At 39.7% G+C, this 25,411-nt stretch overlaps 1 protein-coding gene and 1 pseudogene across 1 annotated transcript in view; one reads left to right on the plus strand and one right to left on the minus strand.

Moving 5' to 3' along the window:
• TBC1D4 (TBC1 domain family, member 4) overlaps positions 1–25,411 on the plus strand; it is a 256,076-nt gene that overhangs the window by 26,410 nt on the left and 204,255 nt on the right. The window lies entirely within an intron of this gene.
• LOC102810776 lies at positions 4,427–4,716 on the minus strand (annotated as a pseudogene).

Here is a 25,411-nt window from a genome sequence, read left to right on the forward strand (position 1 = left end):
AGAAGCTGGGTTCTATGAAGAAAAACATGGCATCAGGATTGGAGGAAGACTCATTAACAACCTGAGATATGCAGATGATACAACCTTGCTTGCTGAAGTGAAGTGAAGAGGACTTAAAATATTTACTGATGAAGATCAAAGAAAACAAAAATCCTCACCACTGGATTAATAAACAACATTTTTGTCAACGGAGTAAAGATTGAAGTTGTCAAGGACTTCATTCTTCTTGGATCAACTATCAACCTTCAAGGAAGCAGCAGTCAAGAAATCAAATGACATATTGCATTAGGCAAATCTGCTGCACAAAGTCCTTTTTAAAGTGTTGAAGAGCAAAGCTGTCAGCTTGAGGACTTAAGGTGCGCCTGACCCAAGCCATGGTATTTTCAATAACTTCATATGCATTTGAAAGTTGGACAGTGAATAAGAAGACCACAGAAGAATTGACGCTTTGAGTTATGGTGTTAGAGGAGAATATTGAAAGTGCCATGAGCTGCCAAAAGAACCAACAGATCTGTATTGGAAGACGTGCAACCAGAGTGCACCTTGGAGGCCAGGATGGCCAAATTTCGTCTCTCATACTTTGGACATATTGTCAGGAGGGACCAGTCGCTGGAGAAGGATATCATGTTTGGTAAGGTGAGGGTCAGAGAAAAAGAGGAAGACCCCCAATGAGATGGATTGGCAAAGTGGCAACATCAGTGGACTCAAGTGTGGCAACAATTGTGAGGGTGGCCGAGGATCGGGCAGTGTTTCATTGTGTTGTGCATAGGGTTGTTATGAGTCAGTACTGACTCGATGGCACCTACCAACAACAACAAGCTTTTACATACATGTTGTTGTTGTTGTTAGGTGCTGTTGAGTCAGTTCTAAGTTTTAACTCATAGCAACCTTATGCCTGGCCTTGCGCCATCCTCACATTGTTGTTAAGCTTGAACCTATTGGTGTTGCCATGGCACCAATCATGTCATTGAGGTCTTTCTAGTTTTCGGTGACCCTCCACTTTACCAAGTATGATGTCCTTCTCCAAGGACTGGTCCAATGACAGATGGGTGGTGGCACCACATGAGGTGCCATGGGCCGTAATGACATGAGCCCAGGTTTCCTGCCTGGAGTTAAGTTGGATTTTCTTGTACTTGCAGTCAAAAGCAAGAGTTGGGTTAGGAAAGGCTCTTGCAGAGATGACGATTAAGTACTATACCTGTGTTTGCTTTTTTAAATTTTTATTTGGTGGATTTGGTAGAATTTACATTCATGAGCAAGGCTGGTTGAGTGACGTGGGATCTTCGGAGTAAAATCAGAAGTTCACCTTTGTAAACATTTTCTTCTTTCCATTTAAGATATGCCAAGAAAGACATGGCATCCTTCTATCAGTAACAAAGTTGGGGTCAATGAAATCAGCAAATCAGTGGGGAGTAGGAAGCGTGATTTACAGGTATTTTCCAACCTGACTGCATATAAGAACTTCTTGGAGTGTTATGAAAAAAATATGGTCTAGTAAATTCATGGGCTCCTCTCCAATTACACTGAATAGAAACCTCTATGGTGGGAATCACTATTTAAAAATAGAAAATTTTGATGCAAGAAAGCCTGACACTTGTGTGCAGCCTGGATTTTTGGAATGACGGGATTGGTTGTCCAATGCCCCTCCCTGTCCAAGGGCTTTACTTACAACTCTTGGAACTAATGTTGGTTTTCTCAATCTCAGGCCATAGGTCAGAGCATTGAAGTAGCCATGGCATGGTCTTTATTAGAACTCCACAGGCAACATCACTGTACCACTGCCTTTTAACAGCCCTGCTGCTCAAATTCTTATGATATATGCTTCCGTTCCATAGTGATAAAATGATCTACACATGTTTCCAGACTTCAAGAATATTGACAATATTGTGAATATATTGTAGTTACCAAACCCTGGTGTTTAAAATATATGGTTATTAGAACATTAGAGCAGCAGTTAAAATGTCTCTTTACATTGTCAGTAACTTATGAAAATGACATTTTATGAAAAATGCCTGGAGAAAGGTGTGGTAAGTGTGGAATCATATGGCTGTGTTCTATAGTCATTCCAGAGGCATCTTTCCCAGGCTTTGCGGAAACTAGAGGATAGCAGTAGATGACATTTGTTTTCAGGTAATGAGGAGAAGAAATGATTCAAGGGCATGTTGAAGGATAATTAAAAGTTGTTTTGTAAACAGAGGGGAGGTGAGATGGGGCAAGCCAAGGAGGGTACTGTCTCCAAGGCTAAAACAGGGTCCCAAATAATGAGATACTCAGCAGCAAGAAATTACTCTAATTAATATAATTAAAGCTTTATTTATGGTCAGATGGGGCTGCATTGGCAGCCAGGCAATTTGCCCAGGGTGATGAGGATGCTGCCAGCTTTGGAAAATGATGCTTTATGCATTTTTAGGGACATTTAGCATGACTTTGCTGGATTTGTGTGTCTTTCTCTATTTTTTGTTCTCCCATTTTCCAACCTCATAGTGATAGAAGGAGAAATTTTAAATTTCAAAGGAACTAACATATTAATCAATACACTAATTTGTAACTAGGAGCTCTAGTAGCGTAGTGGTTACGAATCGGGCTGTGAACCTTAAGGTCAGCAGTTCGAAACTACCAGCCGCTCCGCAGGAGAAAGATGAGGCTTTCTACTCCCGTAAAGATTTACACCCTCGGAAACCCTGTACAGGGTCGCTATGGGTCGGAACCGACTCGACGGCACTTAACAACAACAACAACAACAACAACAATTTGTAACTAATCAGAGATAGGCTCTTGATTTGACTTCCCAAGAAAGGACAAAAAAACAAACAAACCCCAAACCAAAAAATCCTAAACCAAACCCACTGTTACTGAGTTGATCCCAACTCATAGCAGCCTCCAAGACAAAGTAGAATTGCTCCATGAACTTTCCAGCAGCCTGCCACATCTTTCTCTTGAACTTGAACTTTCGGTTAACCACTGAGCACTTCAATCATTCAGCAGAACTCTTCCCAAAAAGAGAGATGTACATATAACTTAGAGATGTAGAGACGTAGACATAGTTTATCCTGTTTACTTTTCTGCTTTTGAGGTAAAGTGTACGATTTGGTAGTTGTGCTAGATATCATAGTAAGCTTTAGAACATGGGCACGTTACTAACTGTTTCTCTGGTTCAGTTTGCTAGCCATAATTAAACTGGCTTTTATATTTAACATTTAGTTGTTTTGAGGAAAACAAAGATAATAATGGTGTCTGTAGGATTTGTAAAGGGTGATTGCCATTATTTGACTTTGTAAAGTGTAAGAAAGACAGGGAGGTCCATCAGCACCATCATGGTCATTAGCAAACATTGATTGAGGCCAGTCAAGTGTATGCTTTAGTGACGTAGAGACTGGGAATAAGAGGTGTAAGTGATTGCCATAGATACAGGTAAACAGGGAGAGTTGCAGAAGCTCATGCAATTGTGAGGGGAAGCTGTTTAGCAGTACACATTGGTCCGGGTGTTCCATTGTTCCTAATGGTCTCAAGGAATGTGGAATGTTCAGGGTCGAGTTTAAAGAGTTTAGAGAAAAATGATTAATAATCAACACTGAAACTTTTTTTAAGTTTTCTTTCTTAATGAAATGCAACTTCGCTAATTTAAGACTTTAAGTCAACACAGCTACCTGTATGTAGGAAATGATGACTCCAATGATTAGGAAATTTTAAAAAATTGTGTTTTCAGTGAAGGTTTACATAACACTTTAGGTTCCATTATACAATCTTGGCACAAATTGTTCAGTGACATTGGTTACATTCTTCACACTGTAAACATTCTCATTATTGTTGTTATAGTTCTATTTAATCTAGTTTGCCCGCCTTCTTATACTCTCGTCTTTGTTTTAAAGTCATTGTGCACCATTTGTTCTCATATAAGTGATTTTTTAAAGGAGCACACAGTACTTAGCGGTGATACTCATTATTTTGCGAGCCAATCTGTTTTTAGCTACTAGGTGACCTCCAGGATTAGTCAAGGTTTAAAGAGTATCCCAGGGCAGTAGTCTCCGGGAGTCCTCCAGTCTCAACCCGTAAGGTAGCATTTTTTTTTTTTTTTTAAAGCATTCTGTTTGTTTTTAAAGAAAAGCAGGCTTTCCCAAGGGCGATGAGTGAACTGAAGATCAGGAGGAAGCTGGGTGCGGGCTTTCACAAGCTTTTGCTCCAGCCCCCCGGAAGTGATCAGAGAGGGACTTCATGGAGGAAGGCGACCCCTGGCCGGGAACTCAGAGCTGCTGCAGAGGGATTCCTCTGGTGGGGTGGGTGGGGCACCAGCTCAGCCTTGGTCACTAGGTTGCTGCAAGTGGGCTCTTAGGAGATTTCCGCTTGGAATGGACTGGCATGATTAAGTATTCTTCTTGGGGGGCATTAAATTAAGGAATAACACAGGGAGACGAACCAAGAAAGTGGCTTATTCAGTTGGATTCTGAATCATAATCAGGAAATAGTCTATCTGGCTCAACCATAATTTCATTTTTCTTTGAATTCGAAGGAAGGTGAGGTCATTCTAGGGGTCAATTTCTTGCATGGTGCTGCCGTGCCTTCAAGATGAAGTTGTGCATGAGGTTGGCGTACCGTGTGGTAGTGGGCTTGTCCATGGTGCTCGGGATGGGAATGCCTTCCGAGTTCACCACGATGATCCCTGCACGCCCTGCCCTTCTGGCTCTGCAGCCGCTTCAGGGTTTCCTCCGCCTCTGCCATCTCGATCCAATCAAATAGCTCCGGGGCGCTCTAGCAGGATTGTTTTTTTTTTGTTGTTGTTGTTTTAAAGTTTTTATTGTGAATTGAGTGAAAGTTTACCGGGAGGATCATCACTTTTTCATTCAACAAATCATACACCTTGTTTCATTCCAATAATTATAATCCCATCCATGTACCATCAGATAACAGTATTTCTCTGTATTCACTTTAGCTCTTCCCCCACCCCCACCCCCCCGCAACACTTGTTGTTATGTGCCCTGGACTTGGTTCCAACTCATAGCAACCCTTTACGGGAGCAGAAAGCCTCATCTTTCACCCGCGGAACAGCTGGTAGTTTCGAACTGCTGACCTTTACAGTTCGCAGCAACCACTAGGCTACCAGAGCTCCTCCCCAACACTTGTTGTTGTTGTTGTTATTATATGCCTTCGAGTCGGTTCCGACCCATAGCGACCCTGTACAGGGTTTCCGAGGGTGTAAATCTTTACGGGAGTAGAAAGCCTCATCTTTCTCCCACGGAGCAGCTGGTAGTTTCGAACCACTGACCTTAAGGTTCGCAGCCCGATTCGTAACCACTACGCTACCAGATTTGTTGTTGTTAAGTGCCTTCCAGTCGCTTCCGACCCATAGCGACCCTGTATAGGCATGTATAATTTACACCACCAAAGGGCACGTTCTGCAAGTTTGCCTCCTGGCCACCAGCTCTCCCTTTCTTCCTTAAGGAGCTTTGGTTAGGATAAGGGCAAGGACTAAGGCTTGGGCTTTGGGTAGAGTTAGGGTTAGTTTTAGGAGTAAGTTTAGGGCTAAGGCTAGTGTAAAGAGTATGTATGTATTTTGTAGGAGGACAACCCAAGACTATAACAGCATCAGAATATAGAAATGAACTACAGGGGATTGAGCAAATAGCCAATTATTTAATCTTAGTCCTTTGTTCCTTTTCTACAACATTAGGATATTGTTAGTACCGCTGATCTCACAGAATATGTGCTGGGCTATGGACCACAATGTTGGAGGTTCAAACCTATCAGCCACTCCTCAGAAATGTTATATAGGGTCACTGTGAGTCAGAACCGGCTCAACCACACTTAACAACAACAGCATCATCTCACAGAATTAAGAAAAGAAAGTGAGTTAGTTCATGTAGAATGCTAGCACAATGCCTGCAACAGAGTAAGCCAGCTCTCACATGGCAGCAGTTTGTTATTGCTCTCTGATTCTGTGTCATCATTCAGTTGTAGTGGTCAGGCATACAAACACACCCACCCATCTGAGGGAGCCAAGACAAGTGAAGTCACGTGGTAATGGTGGTGGTGGTTATGGACCCTAGTTGTTGTTGTTGTTTATTAGGTGCCATTGATTCGATACAGACTCATAGTGACCTTGTGTACAGCAGAATGAAACACTGCCCGGTCCTGGGCCATCTCACAATCATTGCTATTCTTGAGTCCGGTGATGCTGTCACTGTGCCAATTCATCGCTTTGGGGGTCTTCCACTTTACCAAAAATGATATCCTTCTCCAGTGACTGAATAGTTGGTTCCAACTCATAGCAACCTTGCATTGGTTTCAGGAGGAGTGGTTGGTAGGTTTGAACTGCCAACCTTGCAGTTATCAGGCCAGTGCTCAATCTACAGCACCACACCATAAATGTAGGGGAGATAAAGCTAGGTAAGGAATTGGCCAGGAATCAGGTGAGTTTACAAGAAATTGGGAATGAACAGTTAGTAGGGTTAATGCTAGGATAAGGTAAAGGTGGGGGAGTTTGAAGAGCAATTGAGAACTAAACTCAAAGAACTAGCAAAAAGATGACAACCTTGAAGCTAAGACAATCCTTGCCCTGGGCTGGGAAAAAAAGAAAAAAATAGAGATCTTCCTGCTGGGACTAGAGCCGCTTAGTGTGACCAGCCTGATGGTGGGAACAGGTGTGCCAAATGTGTGAGATGGTAATTAGGTTACCATGTGGAAAGCTGAGAGATGCACTTGGGACAGATCTTGACTAGAATAGTGGGCACTGTAAATCTTTATGAGAGCAGGCTGCCGCATCTTTCTTCCTGTGGAGTGGCTAGTGGGTTTGAACTGCCAACTTTTCTGTTAACAGGCTAATGCTTAACTCAGTGTGCCACTAAGGCCCCACTGAAATAGAGAAAATCTACCCACTGCCATCAAGCATCAATTCCAACTCATAGCAACCCTGTATAGAGTTTCCAAGGCTGCAAATAGTTACAGTGGCAGAAAGCGTCAACTTTCTCCCACGGAACAACTGGTGGGTTTGAACTGTCCACCTTGATGTTAGCAGTACAGTGCTTGCCCTACACCACCGGAGCACCTCACACAGAGAAAGCACTATGTAAATTCAAAGTGGGATCAGGTTTCCAATAATCCTGTCAGCTACTCTTTTGCCTCAGCAACCTTTCCCCCTTTGCCTCCACCACTGTTTTAGCTCTTTCTATATTCAGAATATGAAACCTTTTACAGATAACGTGAATTGTGAACATACTCCTCTGGACTGTGTGGGTTGTCTTTTACTCTGTTGTTTTCTGAGTAATAGATGTTCTTGATATCCAATTTATCAATCTGGTGTTATAGCTCGTGCTTTGTATGCTGTTTAAGAAACCATTGCTCGCCACAAACATCTAAAGTCTGTCGTTGTTCAGACTTCCATGTTAGCTCTGTAGTGAACAGGATTTTAAACAATTATTATTTAAAAATTTGTTTTTTGGTGGGAAAGGTATACTGCAGTTGGATTAAATTGTACACCATAAAAAGTCTATATGAGTAGCAGGTTTTTAAGGATGTTTGTTTGACCTTTATAAAACCTGTACTGCTGAGCTGATTCCAACTCAAATAGATATCGCTCAACAGGTTTCTAGAGGGTGGACCAGTTTACCATCCCACCAGGTCCTAGGAAATTTACAACCTTTTCATTATCTGATAGTGCCAGCTTTTGAATTTATGTCTGTCAACTTTAGCTATCTATCTATCAATATATCTATATCTCTTCTAGGGGTACAAACAATTTATATTTGACTACTAACCTAAAATTGTTATTAGTTGGTGTCAAGTTAATCCTGACTCATGATAACTCTATGTGTACAGAGTAGGGACTCCTCTGATTGCATTAGTTGAGCATGTAACTGTTTATGCCACCCAGGGACTCCATTCTGTTCACATTATTGTTATGTGCCATGGAGTTGGTTCCGACTCACAGCAACCCTGTACAGGGTTTCCGAGGCTGTAAATCTTTACTGAGCAGAAAGCCTCGTCTTTCTCCCGTGGAACCGCTGGTAATTTTGAACCGCTGACCTTGAGGTTAGCAGCCCAACTTGTAGGAAACCCTGTGCAGCAGTTCTACGCTGTGACATGTGGGATCACCATGAGTTGGAATTAACAACCACCACCCGCAACGTAAATATAGTGAGGGGGGAGTCTGGGTGATCAGGTGCTAATGTCTGGGGGTCTGAATCCACCTAAGGCCCCAGAGAAGAAAGGACAGGAGAATTGCTTCCATAAAGATCGTAGCCCAGAAGACCCAATTCTGTAACACATGAGGTGTCTATGAGTTGGAATTGACCCAATGGAAACAGATTTGGTTTTCTTTTTTTGTTTAATGTGGTATCACAATGTAAAGACAGTTGTGAATCAGTCTGAGTATAAAGTTTCAGTTATCCTAGATATTTTATCCAATTTTCCTTTTATTGCTGTTTCTCCGTATTTAATTTGGCAGCATTTTGTGTGTTGTGGTTCAGTGAATTATAGCTCTTCTACCATAGTTCTCCACCACTCATCTGTCAATTTGGTGGCTTGTGTGTTGCTGTGATACCGGGAGCTATGTCACCAGTATTTTAAATATTTGCAGAGTCACCCATGGTGGAAAGGTTTCCGTGGATCTTCCAAACTAAGACAGACTAGGAAGAAGTAGAGGCAGATCACTTCTGAATAGTGAGCCACTGAAAACCTTACGAATAGCCTCGTAGCATTGTCTGATATAGTGCCAGAAGATGAGCCCCTCAGGTTGGAAGGAGCTCAAAATACGATTGAGGAAGAACTGACTCAAAGTAGAGTTGACATTCATGATGTGGCTGAAGCAAAGCTTTCAGGACCTTCATTTGCGGACACAGCTCAAAATGAGAAGATAGATACAGCTGCAAACATTAATCATCTGAACACAGAATGTACATCAATAATGAATTTTCCAACAGGAAGTCATCAATAATGAATTGCAAAGTGTAAAGATCAATATGCTAGGCACTAGTTGTCTGCCCTCGACATAGTTGTGTTGTTCACGAGTGTTTGGTTCACGAGGAGGGGAGATCCAGCGGCGATAGGGATAGCGAAAGAATACACAGACAAACAGAAGAAGGGAGACAATGAGGCACCCCAAAGCCGGGGTGGATACATCACTGGTGGGCAGGCTTGGGACTACAGGCATCATGGCCTCTGCAGGCAGTGACTCACTGCCCTGCAATCTTTACTGCATGCCTTCCAACCCGTAATGCACTGCTATCTTTACTCCATGCCTTCCAACAAGTAATGCACACCTGAGGAGGCCCGGGCCTCTGCTTTATTTAGGGGAGGAGCTTCACACCTAGCTGGGAGGGACTTAGGCAAGGTACAGCTAACATCAGTACTTTTCCAGACATTCAGGTAACTTTACATCATACTTCGCTGGTTCGAATCCCAGGCCAGCAACTTGGATTCTCAGGCCCAATTAACCTATCTATATCCCCTGAGGTCAGTTGGGGGAAGGTGAGAGTTCTGCAGGAGACGCCCAGGTGAATGGGCTGCACCTGGAAAAGGGATTAGGGAGGATGGGTTCTTTGCCTATAGAACAAAGAACTGAGAAGTAGCTAAAATATTTTTAGTTAATCCTTTGGAGAAAGGTTTAACCTTGCAACCTTTAGTCTCGGCTTTAGGAAAATATCACATTTATTTGTGGATTTTCAAAGGCTCCGTGTATTAATTTAATATATATAACTGAATATTAAAATGAAAGCAACTTGCCATTAACTGCCAGTGGCCTCATTTGTTACACTCGGCCCTAGAGGGCCTCGAACCTCTGACCAGTCTTACACGGTCCGCAACAACTAGTGAGTTGAAATGGACTGGCATTGGACATTTTGAATTGGAGAGTCAGATGGTTTACTATACTAGGAATGACAAATTAAAGAGGAATGGCTTCACATTCATCATCAAAAAGAACATTTCAGGGTCTATTTTGAAGCATAATGTTGTTTGTGATAGGATAATACACATACGGAGAACATCAGATAATAAAATTTATGTACCAACCACTAAAGCCAATGATGATGAAATTGGAGAATTGAATAAACAGGCAATCAAGATGCACTGATGATTACTGATGATTGGGAATGCAAATATTGGAAAGAGGAAGACTTGGTAACTGGAAAATATGACCTTGGTGATAGAAACAATGCTGGAGATAGAATTTTGTAAGACCAACAACTTCTTCATTATAAATATCTTTTTTCAACAACATAAACAGCTACTATACACATGGACCTCAGCAGATGGAATACACAGGAATCAAATTAAATATATCTGATTTGTTTAAAGATACAATGGAGAACCTCAGTATCATCAGACAAAATAAGGCGAGGAGCCAACTGTGGAACAGATCGTCAATTGCTCATATACAGGTTTGGTTGCAACTGAATATATTTAAAACAAGTCCACAAGAACCAAAATAGAACATTTTAGTATATTGAATTTAGAGACCATTTCAAGAACAGATTTGATACATTGAACACTAATGGCAGAAGATCAGAAGAGTTGTGGGATGGCATCAAGAACATCATCTATGAATAAAGCAAAAGGTCATTAAGAAGGTAGCAAAGAAAGAAAAGACCATAATGGATGTCAGAAGAGATTCTGAAGCTTGCTCCAATCGTAAAGAAGCTAACGGGCTGGGAGAAATTATAAAATAAAAGAGCTGACCAGAAAATTACAAAGGGCAGCTCAAGAAGATGAGGTGTAAAGTATTATAATGAAATATGCAAAGACCTGGAGTTAAAAAACTGACAAGGAAGGACACACTTAGAATTTCTCAAGCTGAAAGAACTGAAGAAAAAATTACAATATTGACTTGCAATACTGAAAGATTCTACAAACAAAACTATTGAATGATGCAGGAAACATCAAAATAAGATAGAAGGAATACCCAGAGTCACTGTACCAAAGAATTAATGTATATTCCACCATTTCAAGAGGTACCATGTGATCAAGAACCAATGGTATTGAAGGAAGAAGTCCTAACTGCACTGACAGCATTGTCAAAAACCAAGGCTCCAAGAATTGATAGCGTACAAACTGAAATGTTTCGGGGCAAACTGATGTAGCATTAGAGGTGCTTACTCGTCTATGCCAAGAAATTTCGACAACAGCTAGGAGGCCAACTCATGGAAAGAGAGCCATGTTTGTGCTCATTCACTCGAAGAGGATGTGGAATGAGGTATATCATTACTGATGTCAGATGGGTGAATACCAGAAAGATGTTCACTTGTGCTGTATTGACTATGCAAAGTCATTCGATGGGTAACATTGCAAAGAACTTGGATTTCAGAACACTTAGTTGTGCTCATGAGGAACCTGTACATAGACAAAGAGACAAACATTGAAAGAGAACAAAGGTGAGTCTAAATGGCTTAAAATCAGGAAAGGTGTACAGCAATCACCATACATATTCATTCTGTATGCTGCGAAAGTAATCTGAGAAACTGATTATATGAAGCAGAACGTGACATCAGATTTGGAAGAAGACTCATCAACAACCTGTGATATGTAGGTGATAAAACCTGACTTGCCAAGACTGAAGAGGGCTTGAAGTGTTTACTGATGAAAATCAAAGAAAACTATACTATCAATTGTACCTTACTGTAGAAAAATAAAACAAAAATGAAAATCCTCACTTTTGGCCAACAAATAACATCATGATAAATGGAGAAAATATTGAAGTTATCAAAGATTTCATTTTTTGGATCTACAATCAACACTCATAAGTAGCAGTCAAGATATCAAGACATATTGTATTAAGCAAATCTGTTGCTAAAGACTTTAAAAGTAGTAAAGAGCAACAATGCCATTTTGAAGAATTAGGTGTGCCTGACCCAAGCCCCATGGTATTTTCAGTCGCCTCATATACATGTTAAAGTTGGCAATTAATAAGGAAGACCACAGAAGAATCGATGTATTTGAATATTGGTGTTGATGAAGAATATTCAAAGTACCATTAACTGCGCGAAGAACGAATGAATCTATTTTGGATAAAGTACAGTGGGATTTCTCTTTGGAAGCAATGATTGGTAGACTTCAACTCTTGTACTAACTGGACATATTGTCAAGAAGGACCAGTCCCTGGAGAAGGATATCATACTTGGTGAGTGGAGGGTCAGCAAAAAAAGAGGAAGACCATCAGTAAAATGAATTGATACAGTGGCATCAACAATGGCCTCAAGTATGACAACAATAGTATGAATGGCATAGGACTGGCCAGTGTTTCTGGCACCTAATAACAACAACCATAGTCTTTTGTATTTCACACCAAATGCCTGTGTGGGACCATAATTATGAGAATTGTCTGTGAGTTCTGTCTGGTCATTGTAATGGATTATTGAACCCAACAGAAAAGTAAAGAGTGCTATGGGAAGAATGCTTTGTGTCAAAATAGAATAAAGAATGTTGGAAGGTGAAGGCATGTGTGACCTCTGCCTCTTAGAAATTGGCCTTGGGCTGATTTTGAGTTTGATTATCAGGGGAGATCAGACACGGTTCCCACACCATTTTTGCATAGTGACTTAACTTATATTTCTTCTTTCCAGAATGTTCAGCTTTTGTAAGACAGTTTTTTTGTATCTGTTTTCAACTCATATTTTTCCAATTTATATTATACTTAGTCATATTAATTTAATGTACTTTAGTTGTATAGTGAGTACAAACAGGACTGGGGACAAATGCAGAACAGAAGGATTCAACTCTAGGGTCAGAGTCTTTGGAGTATGGGGTTTACCAGTGCGTACATGGAACACCCAGGTTTTGCAGAGGCAATGGAGAGCAAGGGTTAATGCAAAGGTTAATTCATCAAGTTATTTAGTCAAAGATTGATTAAGAAAACTCCAATTTTCATTGAGCCAAGTAGTTTGAAAGACAGGAAGGGGGTGATGGGGTGTAGAGACTAAATATTTTAATCTTTTTGATTAGTTGCATCCTAACAATCTCTGCTTTCTCTGAGTGAAGAATGTAATCAGAAGTAGGAAAAAAAATGAACCATATATTTAATTTGGGAAACGAATATTTACATGTTCCATTTTGCATTTTTCCTAGAAAGTGCTTAATTTCAAATTTGACATAAGAGTTTGGGTTCAGATAGAGTTATCTGCACTTATATAAGGTTACATTTGCATAGATTTCTAATGTAATTATGTAAAGTGTTTTACAGATTATATTTCAAAAGAAATTAATTTACTTTCTTTCAAAAGTAAATTTTTCAAAAAATTACGTATACTTTTAGATCAAATTCTTATAAACCCTGGGAAAAAGGACTGGAGACTTGTAGATTCTTGTTAGGTCTTGCTTGGTTGGACCTAGACACATCCTTGCAGGAACATGCCCAGTTCCACTCCATAAATTCTGTTGCAAAGCAATCTGCCAATTAAGAGTTGCTTGTAAGTCTAGCAACAATGAGCCAAGTGTAACGATTGTGAGGATTGTGCAGAATTGGGCAGTGTTTCATTCTATTGTGCATAGGGGCACAACTCGAAGGCATTTAACAACAACATAAGTCTAGTGGCACTCATTTGTTTTCTGTGGAAATTGAATAAATATAGCAAGGTAGAATCTGTGTTTAATGTTGGAAATTTTTACATCGTTTACTTAATAGCTAACAATTTTTGCATACATGTAAACAGTATTTTTATATACTGTAGGGAGAAGCCTTGTAAGAATTTCACATAGAACATTTGCATCATTTTTTTTTTTTTTAAACCTGGAAAGAATTCTATTAAAAATAATCAGAGTAGCTATTTTAAGCTACATTTCAGAAAGGTAGACAATCTGCTCTCTCCTCTTTCTTTTGTCTCTCAGAATGGGAATCTTTTTGTGTGGGATACCTTGTTAGAAATAACTGCATGTCACAAAATATTTTCATTTTTGCTTTAATTATTGTTGATAATTTCAGGTACCAGTATCTACGCATCACATTGGTAACTCTCTCTTGTGCTTCAAGTCTATAATATAGTGTGTTCAGTGCTCTGATTGACTGGTATTTGTCTCAGCAGTTTCTCTATGCTTTTTAAACGGACTTTTAAAATTCAAGCTTTGTATCCTTCATTTATTCTTCCCACTTATATTTTGCTTAGTTGTACTTATAACTATGACATGCGTCTACTTCATTTTTATTTCGCATCTAATGTTGGGATGCTGGCTATTGTTATATTTGGACAAGATTGGCAAGTGCAGGTTCATAAGTTATTATTGCTTGCAATCGCTTCCCCATCTTTGTTGTTGTTAAGTACCGTGGAGTCATAGTGACCCTGCACAGGGTTTCTGAGGCTGTAAATCTTTACAGGAGCAGAACGCCTCATCTTTCTCCCGCAGAACTGCTGGTAGTTTCGAGCTGCTGACCTTGAGGTTGGCAGCCCGACTCGTAACCACTACTCTATCAGAGCTCCCCATATTTGGTGCCTACAAAATACCCACCAGTGACTGCAGGAGGAAAGACTTGGTAGCTTGCTCCCATGAAAGCTTACAGCCTAGGGAACCCCATGGAGCAGTTCGACTGTGTCATGTAGGGCTGCTAGGAGTTGGAATTGATTAGATGGCATACAGCAGCAACATATCCATGTTTGAATTGCTGTGGGCATCAAGAGGTCTTCATTCAAAACTTTATTCTTCCACTGGCTATGTGACCTTCAGTTAATCACTTAGCTTGTCTGAGCCTCAGTTTTCTTATCTGTATAATGTAGCTAGTAATACCTACTTCCTAGAGATAAACTGACTCACAAAAATGCTCTATGAAATAACTTATGTGCACATTTGTACGTAGGAAACAGTAGACATTTTTATTTCCTACTATTTGTAACATGCAGCTAGAACTGTGTGTCCTTGTCCAACTTGACTCCTATTCATAAAAAAAAAATAATTAAAAACATATGTGGTAGAGTTTAACTAAGAAACTGATAATGCGTTCTGTTTTGACATGTGATCATTTGCTGTCAAGCAAACTGAGTAATGATTGGTTTTTTTTGACTGCTCTACTTGAGTTAATTTTGTAATTTTAAATGACCTCTGTAAATTAATTCTTAAATATAGGATGTCATTTTAACTAAGTAAATTTCTTTTGGACCATACTTTATAAAGGTTTTTCTTGACTACTTACACTACACCAGTTATTTGAGGTTTGATGTCTGACTGTTGTTTTTATTTTATTATTTCTTAGTTGTTTACATTTTTGTGATTGTGTTTAGTAAGCTCACTACTAGACTCACCACAGGTATTTTATAACTAGTTTATGCCACTGGGCTTACTCAGTAAATGCTATTGTTTGCTCTGAAACTGAAAATCACATTAGCTTTTTGTACCTCTGTCATAGAAGGTAAACATATTATAGTTAGGTTCATGACCATAAGTGCTCAAAGTAATATATGAGAAACTTCTCTGTTCAGAACTATGAAGATATCTCTTCTTAAATAATATGTTTTTGTTCTTGTTGAGAAAGTAATGAGCAAAACATACACCAACTCAAGCATTTCTGCATGCACAGTCTGGTGCTGTTGGCTACATTGTTCAAGTCGTACACCATTCTCACCTTTGCGGAGTTGTTCCCTCCCCATGAACGTAAGCTCTCTGCTCCCTATGATTCCTCTGTGTGATCAGGTCCCATAGCAATAAATCTTAAAAAGAACGTAGTACTCAAGATAGACATTCTTTCCTAGTTAAGCTAAACTATTGTGTTTTGTTTTGTTTTTTTCCAAAAGACTTAAGAGGATATTTTTAATTTTTAAGACCTAAAGATTATCTCAAAACAAGCAATAGTTTCAGGCTTTCATCCAGCCTCCCTGGCTCCAGAAAAGTTTAGAGTCCTTGAAAATTTGAAATTCTGTTCTGCATTCTTCCTCTTTTGATCAGAATTCCTGTATAGAATCTTTGGTCAAAATTAAACATGTCTCTATGAGTCTGACCGACTGGATGACACTTCAGAACAACAAGGACATATAAAACCATGCATGAATGTACAACTTGTCATATTATTTGAAAAAGCTGAATTGAAACTTTAATTTAAAAATGGATAAATATAATTTGAAACCCTTACTAACTACAGAAGCAAAAGCAATACAAGTGGAGAAGTGGTTTGTAGAAAAAACATTTTTATTTCATAGTTTTCTAAGGACTTGTGAATTAATTTTTATAATTAGACATCAGCCTACATTCTATTACATGGCCATTCCATAAAAGTTACTACAAATTGCCATCAGTTATTCTCACCAGAGAAAAGTTGGAGACTGAACCATATTGTATCTTCAAAAGATTTCAGTTCCTTCTATATGAGCTAAGTGGAGGAGCAAAGTCATTATCGGGATAGCAGGAGATAAGGTAACATTTTTGTTGGGTTTACCTCAAAATATCAAATGGAAGTCTTTTTTTAAAAATCTCCCCTGAAAGTGCCTGTTTTCAGGCTGTGTTGGAACCTTTTGGTGAGATGGGCAAACTGGAGAGGAACCAACCCAAAAGGACAGCACCCATAGTTCTAATGCACTCTCTCTGCTTCTATAGTCAGAGCGGCTGGCTTCATTTGGTTTATATGCTGGAATTCTATTAACTATATCCTCTGAAAAAAAAGAGCTCCCTGAGACCAAACACCAGGCTGATTTAGAAATCACTGGCCTAATATATACAAAACCAACAGCCTACATTACTCTCAATGGAGAGAAACTGAAAGCCTTCCCTCTGCAAACAAGTACCAGACAAGGATGCCCTTTGTCACCACTCCTATTCAATATTGTGCTGGAAGTCTTAGCAAGAGCTATATGGCAAGACAGGGAAATTAAAGGCATCCAGATTGACAAAGAGGAAGTAAAATTCTATCTATTTGCAGACGATATGATCCTATATGTAGAAAACCCCAAAGACTCAATAAAAAAGCTACTAGACCTCACTGGAAGATTCAGCAAAGTGGCAGGATATAAGGTCAACATACGAAAATCAGTTGGATTCCTCTATACCAAAAACAACACTGAAAATGATATTAGGAAAGAAATACCATTTACAATAGATGCCCAAAGGATGACATATCAAGGAATAAATGTAACCGGAAAAACAAAGGACCTATACAAAGAAAACTACAAAACATTACTTACTACAATAAACCAAAAGAGACTTACAAAAATGGAAGAATGTACCATCCTCCTGGATAGGAAGACTTATTAACATTGTGAAAATGTCAATACTGCCCAAAGCAATTTACACATAATGCGATCCCAATCCAAATCCCAATGACATTCTTCAAAGAGATGGAAAGCCAATTACAAACTTTATATGGAAAGGAAAGAGGCCCAGGATAAACAACGCACTATTTAAGAAGAAGAATAAGGTTGGAGGCCTCTCACTCCCCGACTTCAAAATTTACTACATGGCTACAGTGGTCAAAGCAGCCTGGTACTGATACAATGAAAGATACATAGATTAATGGAACAGAATCCAGAATCCAGAAATTAATCCAAGTACATACAGCCAACTGATTTTTTACAAAACACCTAAATATATCGCATGGGGAGGTGATACTCTCTTCAACAGATGGTGCTGGCAGAACTGGAAAACGATATGCAAAAGATTGAACCAAGACCTTCACCTCATGCCTTATACAAAAACCAATTTAACATGGATTAAAGACCTAAATGTGAATCCTAGGATTATGAAGGCCATCAATGAGAAAAATAGGGACAAATGTGAGGACACTAATTCAGGGAATACACAGACTACCATACAGTTTTAAAAGTACACAAACAAAAATAGACAAAATAGATGAGTGGGACATACTAAAAATTAAAAAATTTATGTGCACCAAAAGACTTCACCAGAAGAGTAAAAAGGAGGGAACCCACAGAATGGGAAAAAAATCTTTTGCAATGACACATCAGACAAGGGACTTATTTCTAAAATATATAGGAAATTCCAACACCTCTACAAGAAATCACTGGCCTAAGAGAACGTATAAGCATTTTTAACAAAAGCCAAGTGCTTGAAAATTGCACCAAAACATAGAGAAGTAGATTAAGGGAGAAGCAACAGAGGTACAGGGGAGTGACTAGCTTCCTCACCACACACCACACTGAAAAGGGAAGAACATCATATGATTATGTAGCTGGTGTTGTGCTGTGGGTTAATGCACCAGACTGCAAAGCCATTTGAACTGCAAGACTGGCGTTTCAAGCTCACCAGCTGCTCCTCAGAAACCCTATACAGGGTTGCGATGGATCTGAATCGACTCGACGGCACTTAACAACAACGACAACAACCATTTATGCCTGTGGCGCTGTGGCTTAACGCACTGGACTGTAAGGGCACTTTGAACCTAAGGTCTGCAGTTCAAGCTCACCAGCCTGTCTTCAGAAACCCTATACAGGGTCGCTATTGGTCGGAACTGACTCTGTGGCACTTAACCACCATCACAACAACCATTTGATAGCTACTTACTAGGATTATACTGACACTATATGATAAGCTCTGGGCCACAAGGTCTGTTTGAACCACAATGTTGACAGTTCAAACTCACCAGCCGCTCTTCGGAAATCCTATGAGTTAGAACTGACTTGATGGCATTTAACAACAACAATTTTTTTTTTTTAATTGAGGTAGAATTCACATAGCATAGAATGAACCCTCTTACAGTATACACTTCATTGGCATTCTGCATATTCTTAAAATTGTGATGCTATCCCCTTTATGTAATTCCAAACTTCTTACCACTCTGCCGTGCTTTATATTCTCTTGATTCGATTTATTTATATACTGTACTTCTAAAAATGACTTGGGGGGGGTAGCTTTCAATCAAGGCTATTAATAAAACAGGAATGGAAGATCAAAACCAAAGAAAGGAACAGGAAGTTAACATTGTTAGCCATGGTGCCTTGAATTTGATTGATAGGCCTTTCTATCCAAAGTCCTACCAAGTGATTTGGTGGGGCCATGCAAATAAGGTATTGTTAAAAGTGCCTTCAAAGTTGCTTCTCACTCGTAGTGACCCTGTATGGGGTTTCCTTGGAGCAGGCGCGTCTGGTGAGCTTGAACTACTGACCTTGTGGTTCAAACCAACCTTGCAGTCCCCAGTGCATTAACCCACAGCACCACTCCAGGGCTCCAAATAAGGTATATGGGACTTTAAAGCTGGGATTGGTTAGTTTCGCCCTCTAGCGAGCCTTAAAAGGAGCCATCTCAGTAGCAAGAGACAGAAGCTCCCGGGACCATCAAGAAGGAAGAGAAAGAGTGGAGCAATGAGACCACAAAGAGGTGGCAGAGGAGATAGCAAGAGAGGACGGCAGAGGCAGTGGCATGGAGAGTCAGAGCAGCTTTGGGCTCTAGGCCCATGGACTGAGTAAAGCTGAGTGCCTACAGGCAGGAGACTGGCTTGCAGAGTGTGCCCTTTGGGCATTCACAGACTGGCTACAAGAGCTTTGTAACACTCAGCAGGGCTGAGGCCAAGGGGCCACATGGTTGAGAGGTTGAAGACAGGAGTGACTTGTGCCCTGCAGTATGGCAGACAAGGTGTTTCTGACTGGAGAACTGCTGCGTTCTGAGTTTTGATCCTGAGTTATACCCTCTTCACTTCCCTAATAAACCCCATAATCATGAGCACTGTTATGAGTTCTGTGTGGCCATTGCAATGGATTATGGAACCCAGATGTGAATCAGAGAATCCTAAGGGAGGAATGGTTGGTATCAGGATAAGACAAAGAAGGCTATAGGATGGAGGCGTGTCTGACTTCCACTTCATAGGAATCATTTTTGAACTGATTTTGAGTTTGGTTCCCTTTCCCCCTTGTGAAGCCAGAGAAGTCAGACATGGCTCCCACATGGTTTTTGCATATCTGTAAATGTTAATGTAGTTTTTGTTCACTGTCAGTATTGACTCCTAAGTTCCCCAGCAATGAGACATATAGGTACCCCTGAGAAGTTATCAGCAAGCAGAGAAGATTCACAGTTCCTCACAGGACAGGTTTTCTGGACACTCAGTTCTAAATGAAATTTCTTATTTGGCATATGATATGACATTGAGGGATATTAAATATGCCTCCTGTAATAACTTTCAATAAACACTAAGGGCACAGTATTATTTCATGATGTAGTCATAAGATTTTTAGGTATAGCAGAACCACAGATATTTGAACTCTTCTAACTAGAAAGAAGCAGAGTGTGAAGTTGAAAGAAAGTCCTTAAGAGGAGCCAAGTCAGGAGGAGGCGTGGTGGACAAGCAGCAGCTTCAGCGCATCCTGAGGGTGGTGGGAGCCAATTGGACCAGTACTATGTGGTTAAAAGTAGACTATTTGGCCTGACAGGAGTCCTGGTGTGTTGGAAACAACGGGCGTGGCTGCTAATGTCAAGCTTCGTGGTTCTAGTTGTACCCCTGGGTGCCTTGGATGAAAAGCCTTGACCTCTACCACCAAAATATTAGCCACTGAAAACTCTAGGGAGCACAGTTCTACTCTGACACACATGGGGTCATTAAGAGTTGGAATAGACTCCATGACAACTGGACTAGTTTGACAATTCTGAAGGTTAACATTTTTTTATATGTCTGTAAAATGAGGCATTGATGTCACAGAGAATAAGCTTGATTGTATACAAAGATATGTAGCAGTTTCACATGGTTCCAGAAGATACTTGTTTTAAGTCAGTAGATGTGGGGACTGGTAAGTTTAGAAGTACTTGGGGGAATATATATAAGTAGAATTTTGCTTATTAGAGGAGACCACCCACAGTAAACATACAGAAGGCCTATGGTAGATTTTATTAGTTCTGTACACCTACTTTTTAGTTGCTTTCTCTAAAGGTTTTGTGCAAATTTTTAGTGCAAATAGTGATGCAGGAAAGTATCAGTTTCATTGTGTAGCTGTAAGCACTGGCATCATCATTACCATTTTTCATAATGAAATGAAGAAAAGGATTCTTACTGCTGTTTTTTTTTAAACTTTTACCGCTGTTTTTATAGGAGAGAAAACTGAAGGTCATGATGACAGAGTGACATCAGCTCATAGACTCTTGGAAGGGAAAGTCAGTAAATTTTGTACCTCAAGATTCTCATTCTGAAAGCTTTCAAGTCTTTCCATAATACTGACATATATGAAAGATACAGACCTGTTTTCTTCTAGAATGTTCCACAGTCTGGGTTTGTATTACTGGATTTCCTGTTAGGTTCAGGATGAACATTTGGGCAAGCGTGTTACGTAGGTGAAGCAACGTCTTTACCATTTTATGACTCCAGAGAAGATGATATCTTTTGTGATTGGGTGCTGCTTCGCTTGAGAACTTACTTAAGGTGACATTTGCTGGATCCTTCCATCCAAAGGGAACGGAGCTATAATTAGTAAAGGTGCCGTGGGATAATACTTTGACGCCATGTGAATCTCCTCGACAGGAACAATATTTTAATCAATGTTGTATTCCTACTGCCTAGTACAGGGTCTGCTTGTAATGAACACATTATGAAAGTTTACTGACCAACTGAAGATGGGACACAGGTCTCTTTCTTTACAATCAGTTGCATTGTTGTGCTGAATTTATGTGACCATTTATTTACCATCGTTTTGAAAGTTTTTGTTCTATAGTGAATATATTAAGTTAAAGTAATTACTGTCTTTATGGTTCTTGGCTGAATAGATGAAATGCTAAAATATGAGCCATGAGGCATATGAAATGAGTAGGCTTTTTGCAAAAGTAACAAAATAATTTGGCAGTAATAAAGTAAATTGTTATAAACAAATAAGCAGTTTCCCCACCCCCACAATGGATATAAAACATTTATCTAGTTTGTATTTGGATAGTGTGGTGGCTCTGTAAGATAAACACTGAACTGTGTACCACAAGGTTGGTGGTTCAAGCCCACAGACCTCTCTGTAGGAGAAAGATGAGACTTTTTGCTCCTGCAAAGATTTACAGCCCCAGAAATCCTATATGAGCCAGAACAGACTCAGCAGTGTTTAGCAACAGCAACAAGGTTATTGTTGTTGTTAAGTGCCAGCAAGTCGGTTCCGACTCATAGAAGACCCTACATAGTGTCCAAGGGGCAGCTGGCGGGTTTACAGCCCAGTGCTGATCCTACAGTGTCACCCAGGAGTACAAGGTTATACTTAGTAAATAAATATTTATATCCTCCCTTTACAAACACTTTAAACCAGTCTTTGAAAATAAAGCAGGGTATGTGAAATTTTATATAAGTAGTTCTTAGTTACTGTCGCTTGAAACATGAAAATAATACTCATATCCCAGCTTATGAAAGTCTTAAGAATTATATATACAAACACACATAATTGAGCTACATACATATAATTAAAAATAATGTATAATTATAATTATGTAGTAATTACATTACTATTATACAGTATGAACACACCTATGCTATATTAACACTTCTAGAATACATAATTTGTAATTTTAACATTACATATTTCTAGATGGCCATTGCGGTAGTGGTATCCTTATTATTTTGATGATTCCAAATAAACTAAGCCTGATACATTTGTTATCAGATCCCCCATTACAGGCATCTCTCATTTTTGCACTTAATTTTCTTGTGCTTTGCAGATTTTGTATGTTTCACAAATTAAAGATTCGCAGCTACCCTGCATCGAGTGAATCTATTGTTGTTGTTACTAGGTGACCTCGAGTCAATTCTCACTCATAGTGACTGTATGCACAACGGAATGAAACACTGCCCGCTCCTGTGCCATCCTCATAGTTGGTATGCTTGAGGCCAATGCTTCCAATCCATCTCTGTTGGGGGAGGGAGTCTTCCTGTTTTTCACTGACCATCCACTTTACCAAACATGATGTCCTTCTCCAGGAACTGGTCCCAACTAATAATATGTCCAGAGTATGAGACATGAAGTTTCATCATTCTGGCTGTAATTATTCCAACACAGATTTGTTTGTTCTTCTGGTATTCCATGGTAATTTCAGTATTCTTCTCTAACACCATGACTGAAATACATCAATTTTTTTACAGTCTTCTTTGTTCATTGTCCAACTTTCACATGCATATAAGGTAATTGAAGATACCAGAGCTTGGGTCAGGCGCACCTTAGCCCTCAAACTAATGTCTTTGCTTTTAAATACTTTAAAGAGGTCTTATGCAGCAGATTTTCCCAATGCAGTATGTCGTTTGATTTCTTAGCTGCTGCTTCCGTGAATGTTGATTGTGGATCCAAGCAAAATGAAGTCTTTGGCAACTTCAGTCTTGTCTCCATTTATCATGATGGTATTTGTTGGTCCAGTTTTGGAAATTTTTTTCTTTACATTGTGGTGCAACCCATAATGAGGGCTATGGCCCTTTTTGCTTGCAAGAAAGGTTGTATCATCTGGTTGCTAATGACTCTTCCTCCAATCCTGAATGCCACCCTCTTATTCATATAATCCAGCTTCTTGGATTATCTGTTCCGTATACAGATTGAATAATTATTGTTAAAGAATACACCTATGCACACACCTATCCTGATTTTAAACCATTTAGTATCGTCTTGTTCTGTTTTAACAACTGCCTCTTGGTCTGTGTAAAGGTTCCTCGTGAACACAATCAAGTACTTTGGAGTACTCATTCTTCACAATGTTATCCATAGCTTGTCATGATCCAGGCAGTTGAAAGCCTTTGCATAGTCAATAAAGCACAAGTAAACATCTTTCTTGTATTTTCTACTTTCAGCCAAGATGTGACATGAGCAGTGGTATCCCTTGTTCCATGGCCTCTTCTGAATCAAACTTCAGTTTCTGGCAGTTCCCTGTCGATGTACTGCAGCAGCCATTTTTGGACTACCTTCAAGAAAATTTTACTTGCATTTGATATTAATGATATTGTTCAAGGATTTCCATATTCCATTGGGCCACCTCTCTTTGGAATGGGCCCAAATATGGATCTCTTCCAATCAGCTGGCCAGGTGGCTGTCTTCCAAATTTCATGACATAGACGAATGAGTGCTTCCAGTGCTGCTTCGTTTGTTGAAAGATTTCAAATTGTATTCACTCCGTAAAGAATATAAGAAGTGATTTAAGAAGTGAACATGGGAGTTGAGTTTTAAATTGCGACGGAACCCAGCCCTCTCTCATCACAGATGAAAGAACAATCACAGAGTTGTGATAGGTTTCTTATGGTCACATAATAGAGACTTGGGTAGAGAATGTCTTTCAAAGTTTGTCCAACTGACTTTGATACTATAAAGGATCATTTATTTTGACAGCAATTAAAATCAATATGTAGTATGTTTTTTCGAAATCAGTTATAATAACCTGATCTGATTAAAAAAAAAAAAAAGAAGAAGAAAAATACACAAACAATACAAGATTTGTTTCTGAATTAAAAAATAAGCCAAAAAAGCCCCCAACTAAGTATGGACCGACTAGGTCCTTGTGTAGCACAAATGTTTTGTGGTTGACCGCTAATGTAAAGGTTGAAGGTTCGAACCTACGTGGGAATAAAGGCCTGATAATTTGCTTCTAACCACAGACCTTTCTGTTAGCAGCCTAGCGCTTAACCCACTGCCTTACTAGGGCTCCTCGTATAGCACAAACCCAAAACCAAACTCACTGCTACTGAATCTGTTCTGACTCATGATAGGTTTCTGAGGTTGTGAAATTTTACAGAAGAAAGTCTCATCCTTCTTCCAAGTAACAGCTGGTGGGTTAGCAATGCCAAGCTTCAGGTTAGCAGTCCAGTGCTTATCTTACAGTGCCACCAGGGCTCCTTACTGATAAATTTGGCTCCCTCTAGTGGTCCAGATATGGCTTCCTGGTATGGCACTGTGGGCTAACGCGTCAGATTGCAAAGTCGCTTGAACTGCAAAGTCAGTTGTTCAAGCTCACCAGTTGCTTCTTGGAAGCCCTATAGAGGATCACTATGGGTCGGAATTGACTTGATGGCACTTAACAACAACAACAACAACAACAACAACAACAACAGTGGTCCAGAAGGAAAAATTCAAGCTTCGACTTTTGTTATTGAAAGATTCTCTGGGCAAATTATTGAATGATGCAGAAAGCATCAAGAGAAGATGGAAGGAATACACATTCACTGTACCAAAAGGAAATGGTTAATGTTCAACCATTTCAAGAGGTAGCATTTGATCAAGAGCCAGTGATATTGAAGGAGGAAGTCCAAGGTGCATTGAAGGAATTGGCAAAGAACAAGGCACCGTGAATTGACGGAATAAAAATTGAAATCTTTCAAGAAAGTGAGGTGGCACAGGAGGCACTCACTGATCTATGCCAAGAAATTTGAAAGACAACTATCTAGCCAACTGATTGGAAGAGATCCATAATTGTGCTCATTCCGAAGAGAGGTGACCCAATGGAATGCGGAAATCATTGGACAATCTCTTTGATATCCCATGTGAGTAAAGTTTTTCTCAAGGTAGTATAGAAACAGCTACAAGCATACATTGACAGAGAACTTCCAGAGGTTCAAGCTGGATTCAGAAGAGGCTGT

The sequence above is a fragment of the Chrysochloris asiatica genome, unplaced genomic scaffold (assembly GCF_000296735.1).
Source record: "Chrysochloris asiatica unplaced genomic scaffold, ChrAsi1.0 scaffold00005, whole genome shotgun sequence".
NCBI classification, from domain to species: domain Eukaryota; kingdom Metazoa; phylum Chordata; class Mammalia; order Afrosoricida; family Chrysochloridae; genus Chrysochloris; species Chrysochloris asiatica.